Below are 18,731 nucleotides of genomic sequence, written 5' to 3'. Positions count from 1 at the left end.
GCGTTCTTGTGGGCAGCGACAGTATTACAGAACCTTTTGCGTGTTTTAGGAATTTAAGTAAATGGGCCTGCTATGAATGAACTTTCCAGTTTAGCAGAAGATATCTTAGTGTGGATTTTCAGCTCTCATTATCTGATCCAGCCAGAGAGCTAGTTTCCACATGGCCTATGTTGGACACAGTAGCCCAGCCATAGTGGGAAAACTCCTTTTTATGGAGAGAAGTAGTTAAGATATGTATGTGTTGATAGACATCCGTGGGGCTTGATTAATTAGTTTCCGTACTATCTGCCACGTCTCATTCCAGAAAAAAATTTCACAATATCAGCTAAAGGATCCCAAAATAACAGAAGAAATGCTGAAAAATGGAGATAAGGAGAATCTTTCACTCACAAAACTTGTGCTGTGTCAAGTGGACTCTTGTGAGAGATGTGTGTGCCAATTAAGAATTGGTAGAATGTTACACTGCCCGAAGACAAATGTTTTTAATTAGCATTATTCTCCAGTATTTTTTGAAAAGGGCATATTTGAATATTCCAAAAGATTCATACAGTTAAGTGCCTAGAGCCCTGACATGTTTAGAACTGATACTACGCTCACATACAATTTAATCTCTTTCATTTCAAGTTATCATTGAGGGATGTCATGCTTGTAAAGCCAGCAAAGTACATGTCTGCTCTGGCCTGGGGGGTGGAAATAAAAAACATTTCATATATGTACATATATATATGTCTATATATATACATATTTCATATATAGATGTGTGTGTATGTGTATATATATATATATGTATATATTTTTATATTATATTATTATGTGCGAAAAATACATAAAAAAATTAGCAGGAACAATAGGAAGCTGACAGGCACCCTCACAGACGTGGTGAGACTAAAAGGTGCTAATATTGTTTGGCAGAGATTGGAGTTACAACAACGGGTGCAGATATCTTACTAGCACTTGGAAAAATCCAGATTTAATGCTATTGTTCCTGTCTAAGCTGTTGGAAGATGTAAGTTTGTGTGCTAATTACATTTTTATCTTTGTCATTCATTAATAGTTTGGAAATTCCAAACAGTGATCTCTTTTCTCTGTTTTTCAACATCTGTTTTTTTAATTAAATCCCTGCATGATTTACAGCTTGTTCCTCATCAGATTGTCCTCCAACTGTTGTCAAAACCAGTTGATTTGTTGTTCTGTCTAAATTACTAAAAGGGAAGAAAAAAGACATAAAGCTTTCTTAATATTGTTTGATATGAACAGATTTTAAAACAAAACAACAGTACCAAATCTATAAGCACTGGCAGTACTGTCTCTTTGCTTTCGATGGCTCTGCATCTCAAACTTGGTTTACTCTTCTAAGCACTGTACCATGTAGGCTTAGTTTCCGTGTGCAATCTGAACCATTAACCTAAAAAATATTAAAATACTCCTTGCAAGATCATATTTGAGTGATCATGTTGGTCAGCAGAAACCTCAACTCCCAGTTTGGTTCACTCCATTTCTTCTTCTCCAAACCTTTGCCACAGGTTTGAGTATAAAAGGTTTCTTTTCCAGGACACAGCAGAGGTAGATGTCCATGCTCCAAAATCACAAAAGTTTTTGTAACAAAAGTGTACAACTAGCTAGAGTTGAATACATATGAGTATATGTAGAAATGTCTTGCTTTTAAACACAAAGGCATTTCATCTCTTTGCCTTCTTTAATAGAAATACTGTGTCTCGGCAAGATATTTTTGTGTTTGTTTGTTTAACTTCTGCCTGTTGCCAGAGATTTTTTCAATATCCATTATGTTTGTGTTCAGATTGTATAATATTTCTTTTTGCATTAGGCTGTTCAATTATGGCAGGCACACAACAGCAGTACAGGAAAACAATAAAGAGATTTTTACAATGTGGGTAAAATATATGAAAAGGAATATTATTTTTCTTTTTAGCAGCCTTTTATTAAGCCAGAAGTTTCCTCCAGGGAACAGACAAAAAGATCCTCAGTCTATTGCAATGTGTATTAGCTGGTTTGGTTCATCTTTCATTTTGAACTGGCTGCGGATACAAATTGAAACCTTTCCAAACAGCCTGGAATCTTTCAAGCCTCCCAAGACCTGAGCCTCCATCTGCAGCTAATTTTGCAGATGATTCATCTCTTGTCTTCAAAGATGATATGGGTGCAAATTATGATCGTACTAAGCCATCTCAAACTTTTGAGATGTTCAGCTGAATACAAATATGCATCTGTTTTCTTTACAACAGACTGAACCAAAACTTTAATACTTAATCCCCTGAGCTCCTGGAATACTGGGTGCTCTGTAGTTGAGAAAAACAGGCCAGTCATTTCCGTGCTTATCCATGGCTCCTGGTGTCCATACTGAGTGCCAAGTCCATCACAATCACAATTTGTCCAAGGGTAGATCATTTGAATTGTGTGTTATAATGCAAAAGAGCATTTCAACAGATACCCAAATTATAGCCAGAGCTGCATCTCAGCCTGGCTGATAATACTGAGCCTACTCTGTGTGCTACATGGTAAATCTTTGTCTCACATTGGGGAACAGCTGGCTGTTCAACTGGACCCAAAGAAAGTTCCTTTTCTAAGAGGAGAAGAAGGTGTTTGCAGCCTGGTCTGCAGTACACTGCCTTTTCTAACCCTGCCTTTCTACCACCTTTCCAGTTTCCCCTTTGGTATTTAGTGTACCTGCTCCCCTTTCTCACCTGTGGTCGCAGACATTGGCTAGGCAAAAATATCAGAACAATGCTAATGCAGTTTTAATGCCAAGTTTAGGGTCCACATCTGCACTCTTAAGCAGGGTGAATCTCCACTGATCTACTTCATTGTCAACAGCACCTGGTCAGACCTTTAAAAACGTTATTTTGGTTTTCAGTCTTTACTTGTGTCTCCTTCCTGTTTCAACACTGTCAAACACCACAGAAGGTCTGAACTCTTACCTCTTCCTTTCATTGACACTTCTTGGAGGTGCCTTTCTCTGCATTGGGGCTGCTGCTCTTTCCCACAAGCTCTGTGCTCCCCTCAAAGGTGTGTCATGGATTGGCTCTCAAGGGATGGGCTCACATGGGTCACCACCCCAACCTTCACCAGGACACGGCCTGGTGCATCTGACATCTCTCTCTGATTCTGGCAAAGAGCAGCTGATGGTGGGTCACAATTCATGCAGCTCTGTTGAGAAACTCTGAGACAGGTTTAGTTCTGTTGCAGGGTAGCTTTGACTCTTTGTGTTAGCTTTCAGGAGCAGAAGGTTTTCAGCTTCTTCCTGATCCTATGTAGTCATAATTTTACACACTGCTCTCTCTGAGAAATGCTGTGGATTCCTTCTCTGTCCTAAATGTCACTTCTAGTTTAGGCAGCCCTGTCTAAAACACAGTAGATATTACCTACTTCCTTGATGTTTGCTTTTGTGTTCTGTGTACTAAATTCACAATAAGCAGTGAGGGATTCAAGCTGGGCTGGGATGTGCAGGGTGAAACTGCTGGTGCTGAGGTTGCTCTCTCTCAAAGGATGTGTTGCACAGGAGTTGAGTATTGCTTCTTCTGGTGGTAGCACGACTCTGAACTGGCCACTCCTGTTACCTGGAGTGTACTGGAGGTTTTCTCAGGTATTGTCTTCCAGTCCAGTACATCCCAAAGGGATCCAATTTGTGCACTTGAAGAAAATCCTGTGTTGGGGGGCGGGGGGTGAATTAAAACATGTAAGGACAACTGGGAGATTAGTTTCAAAACAGTACCCAGGTCCCAAGTGACAAAGTTAGAGGACTGACTCAGAAATCCCCAGAAACGAATGTGTGTGCAGGCTGGCATGTATCTTTTAAAAACCCATAGAAGTAAGAAAGTACACATCCACTGTTAGTTCCTGTCCTGTGATGGCCCACAATATGGGACTGTCGGGTCTGTGCAGCACACTTGGCCCTTTTAAATAAGACAGTCTCTTTCTGCCCCAGGGCTAGGAAGTACCTGGATTTCTAGGTTGTTGTGGCGGTTTTTGTTTTGTTGGGGTTTTTTTCCTTCCTTCTGAGCTTTTCAGCCACGGAAGATTTGGTTCACTTCAGTGCTGCAGGCAGCAAGATCCCCTTTAGGGGTCATCAGAGAGTTTCTGTTCCCGTTAGTCAGGGATAGAGGCTCCATATCAAACTGCCCTGTTGATTTTGTTACCACATTGATAGCAAGATCTCTGGCCATTTAGGCAGTAAAGTTGTTGCTTTGACGAGTTTCAGCCGTTGAGCTGTTGCCTCACATCTTGAGTGAGCCATTTTTATGCCAGGTTGTTCATTTACAGCAAATCATCAGAAAGTGGTTAGGACAGAACAGATCTGCATGGAAGCTACAGGATCTGGGTTTGAAATTAACCTTTTCTGTACAATCAGCCCCAAAACTGGCACACTGGCAATACCTCAGCTTTAGCACCTCATAGACTGTCAGCTTCAAATGATCCAAAGATCTTTGGGTTTCAATTGTATTTGTGTACACTTTTGTTTTCATATATGCAGAAATATATGTGTTCTATACCTTATACATGAGTTAGAGTGTGGCAAAATGAGTTTCTTTTTTTAAAATATCATACAGGAAGTATAGAAATATACTGATTTCACATACCTTTGTAGTTCTGTATAAAGCTTACAGCCAGAAAGCACTAACATGAACAGCGAAATCAGAATGCAGAACAGAAACATTTTGTATTAGCTTGTAGATTAAATTGGTTGCATAGCAAATGTATTGCTGAGCTCTACATCTATTTGTGTTTCTGCGGTACAGTATAACTTCTTAATTCACTCTGCTTCTGAGGAATGCCTCCTTCTACAGGAAAAATGGAGCACTGGATAGTTAGGCTTGAATCTGCTGTTGAGATCATTGACTTAAGGGAGGAGACAAAGGGAAGGAGAGGGACCAAGGTGCTTTGGGAAGAAACAAGCCTGGAGAAACAGAAAGGGGACAAAAGTTATTGGTCTACTGATCACTGCAGTTTGTCCTGTATACTCAGTTATCTCATTTTCTACAGGTCTTACTGGGTGAGCGCCTCTGTTCCAAACGCATGTGTGTGATAGGGGATCTCATGGTCAGCAAGTGCAGTTGGACCACAGAACAGGGGCTCATGTGCCTGTGGTGCCAGCAAAAGGAGCAACCGTGTGCGCATCTGTGTACGATTGTAGTGAGCGTAAAACTGGTTTACCTGTGAGTAGTTTAAGAGGTCTGTGAGCTGGGTATCAAGGCAACTCTGAGTCTGGGCCACATACCAGCAAGATCAGGGGGTCTGCAAGTTGGCTGTGGTAGGGTCCCAGAAGCCCTCAACTAGGGAGACCATAAGATCCATAAGCTGGGAGCAGGGATCAACTGAGTGGGATCCATTTGCATGTGAGTGTCTCTTTGTGAAGCAAAGGGAGGTGAAAGGATCCAGGGCAAGATACCAGACAGGCTGAGTGCCTGAGGCCAGTCACTGGAGGGATATCTAATGTGCATGGAAGAGTATTTGTGGGCCAGCAGCTGTAGTGGGGCTGCTGGGCCTGAGGTGCTGCAGCTGGGGAGAACAAGGATTGAGGGCAGGCTGGTGGATAGACTGTCTGAGACCAGTTACTTAGTGTGTGTAGATATATGTGTTAATATGTATGTGTGTGTGTGTGTATTTTCCATCAACAGCCTTTTATCCTGTTCAACCAGAGAGGAAAACAAGAGGAGGTTGTTGCTGTTCGTGTGAGTGCTTAGTGTTTCTGTCTGCAGCGAGCCACAGAGCTGGCCATGTGCCTACACATCTATTTGTCAAATACCTGTGTTTTATGTGCACCTATTAGGGATAGACACTCAGCCTCACTACTCATGGAACCTGGGAACATGGAGTGCAGCAGCCTTTCCTCTATCTGGCTACTGCATTTGACAACTCCTAACATGTTTGTCACAAATTCTATGAATGCTAAAAAGTAATAAGGTATTCAATATATATTCTTCTATTGTGACTGCTGAGAAATAAGAGTAGGTCTCCACAAAAAAGAATTGCATAGATTGCTTCAGACCTCCTGCAGCAATAATTTGCTGCACTGTTTGGTGATCACTGAAAGGCTAAGCCAGAGAACAATATTCTGTTCTGTACAGACAAGAACAGACTGGATTTTTTTTGTGTGTCATAACATCCATTCTGTAACAGGCTGGAAAAATCTGCTGGAAAAAAATTCTGATGAGGAAGAAAAGTTAGTTGGCTGAAAAAATGTTACCGAACAAACACATGCTCCATTTCTATGTGAGTTCTTGTGCAGATGATATACTGCCCTCAACGGGTACACTTAACTTCTGCTGACAGAAGTCCTGCTGCAGCTTGCTTATAAAACATAGTGACAGAAGGCTCAGAACAGTCTTCCATGTTAACCCTAGTGAGTACGTGATGAAACCCCACCAAATCAGCATGATGTCATTTGATCTGCATTCTCTCTTCACTTGTACCTTGGTTCACACAGAGGGAAACACTTCCAAACCTCTTTAAAAAATCTAGACAATAGCTCTTGAAATATGGCTGTGAACGTACTTCACAGGGCTCCATTCCATTCACTGGCTTAGTTTGTGATCTTCTTGTTTGGTTCCTTTTTGAATAAAAAGAAAAAAAATAAATGTTTCCAAACCAAGGTTTAGTCACACAAAAAAATACAACATTGCCATCAGAAGATAAACACCTCACCGAGCTCACTCAGGACTCATTAACTTGACATCTTCTAAACAAGCAGCTGAAACCCATGAGATGAGCTGCTGTTTATGCCAGATCTGAAGCTCCTCCTCCCTGCTGTCAGTCTGATCAAGCTTAAGTAATGTTGCATCATGTGTCTTCTGCAGGGGGTGGGGGGGGGGGGGGGGGGGGTCGGGGGTCGGGGGTCGGGAGGGGTCAGTAAATTGGCTCTTCTTGCACTGGAATATATTTGGTTATGATCTGTTTCAAGCCTTACTCATTTTTGGGAATGGGCCATGAGTAGTTGTAGGTTAGGCAGTAATTTGCTGACAGACTGGCTGTCAGAATAATCCGTAATTATGTTTTTCTTGGCCTGACTCTGGTGTCTCAGCAGCTACTGTCAAGACCAGCCTTAGGTAGACAAATCACTGCTATTGAGCCATTGAAACCATTTCAAGTAACACCACTATTACACCCACAGCCACCCGACGATGAGACTGAGTGTCAGCAGGGAGGGTAGCTGAGGAGGGAATTTGCATTTAGGAGCATTTGGTTGATGCTTTTCAGGAGAGTCCATTGCTCTTCCTGAAACCTAAATTCAGGTATGTTCACGTTGAAATGTTCGTTTAGGAACACTTCAGTGGTCAGATTAAGAACAGCTGGGTTTCTCTTCTACTTTTCCAGTGTGTTTTCTCATCTGACATTTCTCATAAAAAATCTTTTTCACTCATCCAAATCAGATCTAGAACTAATGGCAATCCCTACCTTTTACAACCTCAAACCCCAGCATAGCCTCCTTACTCCCACTGTCTCAGAGTGGGAAGAGTTACCCTATGGATATAGCTGACTATTATTCCCAATATCCCAATCGCTCTTACTGAGAGAGCTTATGGCAGACAATCCCAAGAGCTTGTCATGTTGGAAACTAATTGGGTGCCTGAAATCATGCAGGAAAGGGGAGTTAAGTGGGAAGAGATCATGATTTAGTTCGATGTGGACAACTGAACTTCCAGAATGGCAAGGAGAACTGCAATTCCTCTGGCCCATAAGCCTTGGAGATAACAATGTTCCCCTCTTGATAGCTTCTTTAAGGCATAAAGCAAAATGTACAGCAATGGAAAAAACAGCTTTGAATTACTGCCTAAAGAGATTGTACATCCACATTACACTCCTAATAATTTTACTTAGCATGAAGCTTGCAGGTTTATATCACTACTGTGATTTCTTCTCTTACTGAGAAAACACCGATGTTGTGATAAGCCAGTGGTGGTTAGTTCAGTGTGGAAAACTGATTCTTAACATCTGAGCAAATTATTGTAAAAGAAGTCTACAGCTTTTTTTACTTTTTTCTTTCTCTTTTCTTGATATTAGCCTTTTAGGTAAAATATTGTTCTGCTCTGAGGACAGCAATCAGTAGTGATGTATAAGCTAGTGTGTACGTAATCTTTCCATTTTGCAGCATAGGTCTGCCGTCTTCTTCAGTTTGTTTTCTCATCTGACATTTCTCGGAAATGTTGCTTTCTCTCATCTAAATCCAGCCTGGAACTAGTATATGATAGACAGATTACTGTGTTCATGTGCTCCTATACCAAACCAAGGTACAAATGAAAAATAAATCTTGCCTGATCTTGAGATTTGGTGGAAGTGTAACTATTTCCAACTGTCTTAAGCCACAATTTTTACTTGTTTTAGGTGTCTTATCTATCCAGTTTGTACCTTCCCACACTATTTGTCTCAAAGACACAAAGAAGTGACAATAAACGTGAAATTTGTAAGTCATTCTGGTGGGCTGGTGCAGCTACCTGCACTGCAGGGCTGTGAATGAGAACTCCCAGCTGGACCCCTCAGCAGTTTACTGCTGTGATGCTCTGCACCCGTATCATGTTACATTCACAAATCTCAAGTTGGACCTTGCAGTTTTCAATCTCTTCTTCTCTTGTCCAGAAGTGCATGTTGTTTTTATTTTTAGTAGTATTTAATAATCCCCAGCAAGGATTAGAGCTGTGTTGTTTGGCAGAGGACACAAAGACAATGTCTGCCCCTGAAACCCTACAGTCCAGGATATGGAACAGCATATACCAGACAACAAAAGCAATCAATGTGAATAAAAATTCTAGGTGTCCATTCATAATCACAGTAGAAACCAAAGGCCAATGTTTTATCTTATAAGGTGCCTTCTACTCACCTTTGTCACCCGACAACAGTGGCAGAAATCGGGTTATGGAACCCAGGAACAGTTTCGTAGCAGTGTGACACTTGGCAAGACTGACTGTAAGGGACAGAATCAGTCTTGGCAATTCTTGCATGCAACTCTGTCCCCCAGGACCTGCCATGGGGAAACCTGTTGCCTGCACCTCCCATTCCTTGGCTAGGCTGGAACCCCATCAGATGCAGTAATTATCACAATTAATGAAGCAAGACAGTGATCAAGACTCATACTACAGTTGCTTTATGCCGTTTCAGCACTAACACATATTTAAACCCGCTCTCTGTGGGTAGAAGTCTGAGAAGCCAACTGTTAATAGAAAGCTAATAATTATAAACATTATTTTTCTCAAAGTCAAGAAAATGGACAGACTTAAATCTAGTACTTGCTAAGTAATAGCTGGCCTAATAGGATAGTTTCAGCACAACACAAGCACCCTGAGTAGTGTCAGCCAAGGAAAGCAGGGAAACACATGCACTGGGAGAGGTGCCGAGTTCCTCATTCGCAGCATGGGCCCTCCAGAAAGTCATCGGGGTGTGTTCATGGTCCGTGCAGGAAAGTTGCCCAGATATCACCTGAGATCCAACTTCTTTGTGCCAAAGAATATTTCCCTTGCTTGAGGTGTCCCTTCAGACTGTGGTTTATTATTATTATTACTACTGTAACATCTGCAGGCCTGGCTGTGCTGGGAATTGTAGTAATGAGGGTGGTGACTCTCACCCTTCTAATCTGCTGTCAGAGACAAGGTAGAGCACACAGGCAGGAAAAACAAAAACCTGGGGTTGAGGTGGGCTGAAGTAGTAAAAACTAGATGTTTGACTATGCAGTACTTGACTGTTTATTTACTGAGCTTTAATAGTTTTAATGTACATCAACATGTATGTAATGCTATGACAGCGTAGAAAAAAAAGGAAATTCACTCAACTATTATATCTATGAATTTCTGGTAATGTTTCACAACTGCAAGGATTTTGTAGTAATTGACCACTATTGCCTGAACTTTTTCCACCTGTGCTGTCTCTGATAGCCATTTGCCAAATGATTTTTGTGGTGACGCTTGTATAATTCAGCCCAGCCATATTTTGAGGCTGCTGTTAATCTGATATGGAAAAAAAAAAAAGTGAGCAGTATTGCTCACTTCTAAAATTAATTTAAAGCTTTCTGAATGCCCAGATCACAAATGTTCCATATCTAATTATCCAATGTCCTCTTTCAATGTGTCATTGCATTACTTCTTTTCCTCTTTTTAATATTATGGAAATGTAAAATAACTTGACCTTGAATAGATACCTTGTGGGGATTCCTTTAATATATGCAGTGAATTAGATGAATGCCCATTGATAGCTAAAAGAATTTTAGCTCTTCTATTTCATAACACAGGTTTGCACTTCAGAAGCAGCAAGGTTTCTGGTGCTCATTCATTGCATTTTTATTAATTTGTAATATGTCAGATGAATAAGTGATCTCTCTTACTTCTGATGATTAAAAAGTTCTATTAAGAACATAGATGATAAATATATATGATCTGAAATGAACTGAGTTATAAATCCAAAACGTAGACATAATGTAACAAAGCCACCTTTTTTTCAACATCATACCCCATTTTTCTAATGTGTAGACGCCTATTGTCAGCTTAATTATTGTAAGGTAAGATCAACCTTAATTAATCAAAGGAGGCTAAGGCTGTCTTTGTAATAGTTAATTTTTAAAAAGAAGGGGAATAGATGTATCTATAGTTAACAGAGTACACATAAATTCAGATATGAGAACACCAAGAGGATATACTAATAAACGGAGTCAGGGTAACCAAGTATATAGTTGGAGTTAATGCTCCATTGACACAAAGAGGGATAACTTGCTGTCTTCATCTCAGAAATAAGTATCATTGTGTCAGCTGCCAGATGCACCAAGCAGAAATCTAATGTAATGACTGGTGTGCTAGGGAGGCAGAGGAGAGGGATGCTCCCTAAGCTTTCAGAAAAATGGGCAGATGTCGAGCTTATTGCCAGTTTTTTGAGTTGTCTAATTCCTGTGTAAAATACCTCTAACATCATAAGCCAAGCCCAGCCACCATGTTAATCAATTCAAGTAGTCAAGCAGCATCACGGCATTAGAAGAAATCTGAAGCTTGCTTTTAAACAGCTCAGATTTTGTTTTGTGGTGTTTGGGGTTTTGTCTTTCTTTAATGGATTCAAACTATATTTATCCAGGGTCTATTTCCTGTGAGTGAGCACTTTTCGGGAAATCCTTAATTAAGCTACAATCTGAGTTCCATTCTTCCCTATACAGGCACATTGGCTGCTGCTTTGGCTTTTGTGAGATCCATTGGGATCTGAGGTGTTGCACCCCATGCATTTGAGGCTCCTGCTTATTCCCACATGAGTTGTGTCCTGAGGAGAAGCAGGATCCGCAAACGATGGCAAGCCTTGGAAGAGAAGGGCAGTGCTGTCAGCTGTCAGGAAGTCCTTTACCTGCTTGATTTGAGAGCCTGGGCAAGGGAAAAGCAAATTCTGCAAAGGGGCTGGCAGGGACTGGCAGGGCCCAGCACTGACTCTGCTCACACCTCCTTAGCTTCCATGTGCGGCCCCATCTGGGACATCAGGTGGGACTGGCAATCTCATCTTTGTGTCCCCCCCTCACTCAAGTGTAGTGTGCCATATAAAGACTTTGGAATTACATTCCACACCTAGAACTAATCAGTTCAAAATCCAGGATTGGTGGGAAAGATCTAAATTTCCCTTTTTCAGGGTGTGTGTAAATATTTGGGGGAAAGGAGAAGAGGTGAGTAAATTCAGACCTGAATGTGGGGGGATTGTTGGGTTGCTGGTGTTCATATGTTGGTAGCACAGCCCCCATTTATTCTCACCACAAATCTGGCTGATTCTCTTTTCCTCGGAATGGAGCTTGATTTATTTTATTTATTATTTTTTCACACAGCTTTAGTGCAGTGTTTTTGTGGCAATTATGCAAATTATATGTCACACTGCCGCATATTTTCCACATCATTTGATTTGACCTTTAAAACTAATAAGAGAATTATCATTTTTATGGGTAATTTGTGTTTCATGGTATGAGACAGCAGGACAGGGACTGATGGGGAGAACATCAGAACTTAGGAGTCATGTTGCAGGATAGTACTGGAGGGCCGTAAGCAGGTATCCAGTATACAGCTGTGGCTGCTGTGAGCTCGTAAAGAGTGAATTAGAAGATATATTCTGGAATAAACTTCCCAGAGGAGAATTTTCTTTCCAATAACCTTCAGTGAGCTCTGGGCTAACCACTGTTCTTTTGGCTCATAATTGTTTCTAATACATGCATTGATATCTTGTATAATCTATATATGGATATGAATATGTATTTCAGGTAATGTAATACAGGATATTATTCTTTCCATACAAATGTTGATAGGTTATACCTCATGATACATGTGTGTCTCTAATCCCACTTAATCACACCAAACCTCTTGCTATATTTCCCTTAGTTAATCAATTCTGCTGGTTAAACATACACTGTATAATTTTTCAGTTGTTTTCAATGCTGCTATAGTCAACTTTTCTATGCATCCACCTGCTAAACTACTATGAAAGGCAAAATGCTAAAAGCAAACACAATTATCTATATATTGTCTTCCCCAACACATACAGAACAAGCATGATTGCTAATAGGTTCATTAACAGCACTGTAATACTCTTCTTTCAGCCTCCTTCTTCCTCAGAAAGACCTCTGGAAAGTTCAAAGTGTCAAGAAAATTCTTGCAGAACTGTGATAAGACATGCATTCAAGCAGTGAAGACTTCCATAACACTGGCTAAATGCCTTATTAATCTAACATGTGTCAGGTAAGATTTTCTCTGTGTTCAGGATGATGCCTGGCAGGAGCATAGAATCTTCTGTGGGCTGTGTTTTGGGGAGGGGGAGGCAGAGTATTCTTCTTCTGACAGAAAATCAGTATTTCATATGCACTCAGCTGTAACGGGAAGTACCCATATACAGAGCCCTAGGATGTGATGGGAAGGGTTCCCAAATGGAATAACATACACCAGTATTTTGACCACACTTATCACTTCCCAGTTTCCCTCATGATGAACTTTAATATGACATTTTCTCCTCTTATTGTTTGATTAGTCATCAACAATTTTTTTTAGGTTTTGTTCCCTTTTTGCTCTTTCCCTGTTCCTCAGTTCCGCTCTAGACTTCTTTCTATCAGATGTTTGCTCGTACCGCCACATTTCGGATGGGTGGCTCTGTGTCCCACCACAGCAGAGCCATGTGGAACTCCAAGTACTTGAACATGAGGTTCTGCTCTAGGCTTATCACGCAGTGACAACCAACCTTACAGTGTTAGTGTCAGATCAGAAATCAAATGAAAAGTAAAAAATCCCAAGGCATTTTTGGCATAACCTGATTAATTTTGCAGTTGCATAAGACCTGTGAGTATCCTGTAAATACTCTTCTCACCTTGAAAAGTAGATTGCACTTGTTCCTCCTAATCTTGCAATGTGTTTGGTTCTTTTCCCTCCTTCTGCTTCTTTTCTCATCTGAGAATGCTTTTTCCTTTTCCTTGACACAGCATATATTCAGGCTTTTCTTCAAACAAGAAATGTAAGAAAAAATATGAAAACCATCTGACTTGAACATGGAGGTACCCAAAAACTTCATGCCAAATTCCAGTTTTTTCAAGACAAATTACAAAAATGCTAAAATCTTAGTAACTATAGCAGCACAAACATCACCACTACAATATGCCGCAACAGATTGTTCATATGTCACTATTTTTCCAAAGTTCCTTGGCAAACGTTTCCATCAGTAAACAAGTCAAGTGAAAGAATTGTAAAATGGCCAGCAAAACCCCTCAGATCTTCTCTAGGTAGTGAAATAAAATTCTGGTACTTATCACTATTATTCTGTTCCTCAGCCCCTCTTCTTTCACCTGTGCTGACAGACTACAGTTGTCTTGGCTTCTGCCTTCACAATGAGGCTTTTGCCTGTCATGCCACCATCCTCTTTATACTGCGAATTTATCAAAGCAACACCATGTCTAAATGTTGGGTCACATTCTCACCTGGGGGGAAAACTTACACAGATCCATTAGCTTTGTCAGAAAAATGACAAATTACATCAGCTGCTGAGCTGGCACCGCGTGTTGCATGCCGCATGGCAAGCATCAATGGAACTGAAAAAACCATTAATAGTGCCAGTTCACTAACACTTAGAGACAGAATGACGATTCTTTTTTTCCCTATTATCTATTTTTCTTTTCTGCTTAATGTGCTGGTATCATCAGAATTTATTGTTGAATGAAGGACCTGGGGAATAGGCCAATTTATGCTGCATCTTAATGATGGCCAAATGCTAAAAGTTTGGGAGTTCTTAATTGATTATTACTGGAATAATGTCTTGAAGAGGAAAAATATGTATTTCTACCATGCCAGTACCTACAGCATCTGTAAAACTGGAATTGGAAAATCAGTGAGTTTATGGAAAAATGAATCTAATTTACCAACATTTAAAGCTGTCCTCCTGGGTTAGAAATGGAGGGGTTTTTCCCTGACTTTTATAACTACCTGTAATTTGAATGTTCCTTAAATTTAAATAAAATTACAATAGATTGCACTGTAACATTCATCTGTTCATACATTGAAATAACCTGGAAAACTGCTATATTCACTGAAACCAGTAGAAGCTTTGTCATGAGCTTTGAAAAGAATGAATTCAACTTCCAACCCTTAACGGTTTCACTTAGCACATGAAAAGATGTTCTGGCTGTGCTTTGATTTTGGTATTGGCTGGAGTTCCAAATTGCAGGGATGGGTGAAAAAAATTGTATAAGAAAAAGAAATGTTTCATCAAACACCCAATCTGATTTAAAAAAATACAGGGATAAATGTCTAAATGTATCTTTTACTAATGAAAGGAAAAGGAGATATAACTGGCCACAGATGCAAAGTATCAATAGCATGTATCTTTAATAATAGAAAAAAAACAATTTTTAAAAATTGCAAGATTACGGGGGTTATACAGAAGAAAGGAAGGAGGAATATTTTTTCTTGGCACTTCAGGAAATGAGAGAAGTCCAAGATACTTAGCTATGTTTAATCAAAATGTATAAGCAAGACTTAGGACAGGGACTGGAGCACAACAGCTCTTGCTCCCTCTTTCTGGCCTGCTCAGTTCTGAATTCTCTTTTCATGCACTTTCTCGGGATGGAGCAGCGAGTGCCTATGGAGCTGACTGCCAGGTGAGAAAGGCTTTTAGATTTGGGAGGGTCGCATCCCTTTCCCTCCCCATCCCAAAGTGGGAATTGATTTAGTGTTCCATTCCTGAGGAGGTGGTCTTATGGATATACTGCAGTGTTACAGAAATGGGCAGTGTTGGTGAGAAACATCTAATTGTGAAGATCTCATTGTAAAGCCCAGCTGTAGTTTGTAAAGGACATGGGGAACTGGACATTCTCATGAGCCATGATGTACATCAAGTTGTGTGCTAAAATAAAATATTTTTTTTTTTATTTCCCTTCTCTGAAAGAAATATTCTTTACTCCAGAGTTCACTTCAGCTAGGTCCCCAGGATTAAAAGAGTGAGGGGGCTTGAGGGGGCTCTGTTCCCACTTGGCTGGCGATAGTGTTTTATCATAGCAGTAGCATAAGCAAAAGAAATCATTAAGTCCAAGTCCCAGGCTGTCCCCCGATCCACTTTTTAGCAATTTAACACATTCATCACTTGCTTTTATGCCACCCATCCTTGACTTAGCAAGCATGATGGACTGCACAGCCAGGCCTTTTTATCAGAGCTTTCAGAAAGCTGCATCCATACATCACCTTCCCTGTTTATTTCTCTGAGTGCCCTTTCGCAGTGCTCATTTCTCTCCGTGCAGCATCACAATAGCTGTGGTAGGTGAGTTGAACTGTGGGTTGCTTAACCAGTGTCATGACCTGAGACTCCTGCCCTCACTAGCCTAAGTTAATTATGACAACATTAGCAACAGGACTTCAATCCTAACTTTTGTTCTAGGAGCCTACACAATTCAGACATAATTCACATAATGAAATAGTGTTGGACAGCCTGGTTTGCCCTCTTTCCAGCATTTATTCCTGTATATCAAAGCAGTGAGTTCCCAAAATGCTTAAAAAGGCAAGCGTACAATACCAACCCATTTGTGACCTTCCTGTTGATTTATTCTCATCAGCCAACAGGTGCTTCATACAGAGTTCAAACCAATAAATGGTGAAAGACAAAACTAACAACCTTACAGTGAAACATCGTCAGGGACAACTTCTAATCCCCTCTGTTTTATAGCAGTGAAAAGATGAGAGGTGAAAAAAAGAATAGAAAAAAGAGGGGGATGGGAGACAAAGAAGAAAATCCTGAAAGAGTTAGTGCCCCAGAGAGCTGCATAATGATTAACAATTCTTTTTTCAAATGGTAAGTGATTCCTTCTCAGTCCTGGATGACAATAGAATCATAACTTCATCAAAATTGTTTTGAATAGTCTCTTTAATGACACACAGTCTTGGTTTGTCCCTGCCTCAATGTCTGATATTTTTATACTTGCGGTTGAATGTGTGTTTAGCTTTGTCTTCCTCATTTGTACAATGCATTCATACATATCAGATCATCCTCTTTTGTTCCTGGATGTTCAACAATTCAATAAAATGTTAGCAATAAAAAAGTGGTAAAAAAGGAGGAGGATAAGATGAAGGTTTCTTTTCAGTACAAGGTAACTAAACAATGGGAAATGCATTATATCATCTGTAGAAAGCAGCCTACTTCATCCAAGTCTAGCTGCAGAGACTATTTAGAAAGCACCGGCCTTAAATATTATTTATTGAAGTACAATCTTGCCTTCATTGCATAGACTAGAGGCATTTTCTTCTAAAATAGCTGATTTACAGAAGCAGCTCCCTTAAGAACAGCTGCACAGAGTATTCCTGTCAAGCCTCTACCTTGTATAAATATTTTTAATTAATAGATGCCTTCATCAAATACAAGAAAAACTTAAGCACTAATGCTCACCAGAGACCCTGCTACTAGAGTGATTATTTTAGATTTAGTTTCATTTGCAGATGTCATTAATTTATTTTTAATAGATCGCTAATTTAGTTTTATCTATTTCTTGTTCAGTTTTTGTAGATATTAGCAGGCTGGGCTTCCTTCAAAGCACACCAGCTTTCCCCTCCCTCTTCCTCCAGGCTCTGTACTCTCCACAGTGCATCTGTGTTTAAATTAGCTGGAGCACTGCAGGCTGAGATAGCAATTAATCGGCACATCTGCCACAAGAGAGAAGTTAACAGTCTAGCTGAGGGACTTACAGCAAAAAACAGCGTTACCACTGCAAGTCATCTGTTCTGTTTGGCAAAGCAGTAGTTGTGTCACATAGGAGCAGGCTGCCCTTGAAGTATCTTCTGTTCGAGTGAGTGGCAGTGGTATTGTTGCACAGTACATAAACCTCCTTTAGTCAGCTTGCATTAACCACAGAATTGACTTGTGAGACACTTGTACTTGGGGAGAGAGAGATGAGCGATGTCCTCCCTGTAACAAAGGAAACATCAGTGCCACAGCACAGAGCAGAGATGCCGGAGCTGGCTTCTTGGAAAACTACAACAGCCTGTTCAAAGTTCTCTGCTGTTGTAGCTCAACTGCTTCTGCTTCATAGGTGTTTAAATTGGGGATGTCTGAGTGAATGGACAGGATGAAGTGACTCCCAGAGCAACATATCCAACAGCTGCCCTGTTCCCAGGAACTCAAACAACCCTTTGGTATCAGTCTCAGCAGTTTTAGGCTTGTGCCCATGGGGATCAGTGCACACAAGCACACTTCATTGCTATGGACTGGCTGAGAAAATTGGGGCTGTTCAGCCTGCAGAAGAGAAAGTTGTGTGGAGACCTCAGAGCAGCCTTTGAGTATCTGAATGGGGTCTACAAATAAGCCAGAGAGGGACTCCACAGGAACTGTAGTGATGGGACAAGGAGTAACGGGTTCAAACTGAAAGGGGAGATATAGGCTAGATATACAGAAGAAATTCTTTACTGTAAGGGTGTTGAGACCCTGGAACAGGTTTTCAGTGTTCAAGGCCAGCTTGGATGGAGCTCTGAGCCACCTGGTCTAGTGGAAAATGTCCCTGCCCATGGCAGGGGATTGGAACTAGACGACCTTTAAGGTCCCTTCCAACCCAAACCATTTTATGATTCTATGTTTCTACAAATATGGTGTTCAGGATGGTAAGAGATGGAGCTAAATCTTCGTCATCCCTTTTAGACTTAGACGAGAAGTGAAGGAATGGAAAGTTCCTTTGCCCTGGTTTTGATATGGCAGCTCTGATACAGAGGCATGGCATGACTTTTGGGTTTTTTCACTCACACAGGAACTTTAAGGAAGAGCTGTGGCATGAATCTAGACCTTCTTTGTCCTAATTCTTTGTTGTTTTATTACATATGGGTGGTATTTCCTAAAGGGCACTGCCATTGTCTGGTCAGGTCTGCTCTACTGTAGTCAATATGAACTTTATCACTGACTTTAGAATAAGCAGAATACACAGTCAACCATACCAAGACAAGAAACTATTGGTTTGGTATTGATTTAGTGAATAAGCTTCTCCAGCAGTGTGTTTCAGTTTCTAGCTGGGGATATCTCTGGATTTAATTCTAATCAGATCTCTTCTGAAAGGGATTAAATAGTGCTGGTTGTGATGGGAACCATGGAACTTCTTTCTTCTGGAAACATTTTTGTTTTACTTCTGTGGGGATAATTTTGACTTACTGTTTTTAGGCTTGTCATGGTTTGACACTGGTTAAAATGCCAGGCACCCACAAAAACCATTCACTCACTCTCCTCTGCTATAGCTGAGCAGAGGAGGGGAAAAAACAAAGGGCTCATGAGTTAAG

General features: G+C 40.6%; 1 long non-coding RNA gene across 1 annotated transcript in view; it reads left to right on the top strand.

The window, feature by feature from the left end:
* The window catches only part of LOC125323770, a 59,733-nt gene that overhangs the window by 31,776 nt on the left and 9,226 nt on the right, over positions 1–18,731 (top strand). Inside the window, exon 2 of the long non-coding RNA XR_007202639.1 lies at positions 12,551–12,689. This is a non-coding gene — a long non-coding RNA (uncharacterized LOC125323770). The remainder of the gene's footprint in view (positions 1–12,550; positions 12,690–18,731) is intronic.

The sequence above is a fragment of the Corvus hawaiiensis genome, chromosome 3 (assembly GCF_020740725.1).
Source record: "Corvus hawaiiensis isolate bCorHaw1 chromosome 3, bCorHaw1.pri.cur, whole genome shotgun sequence".
NCBI lineage: Eukaryota > Metazoa > Chordata > Aves > Passeriformes > Corvidae > Corvus > Corvus hawaiiensis.
The sequence above is the reverse complement of the archived record's forward strand: the minus strand, read 5'-3'. Positions and strand labels throughout refer to the sequence as shown.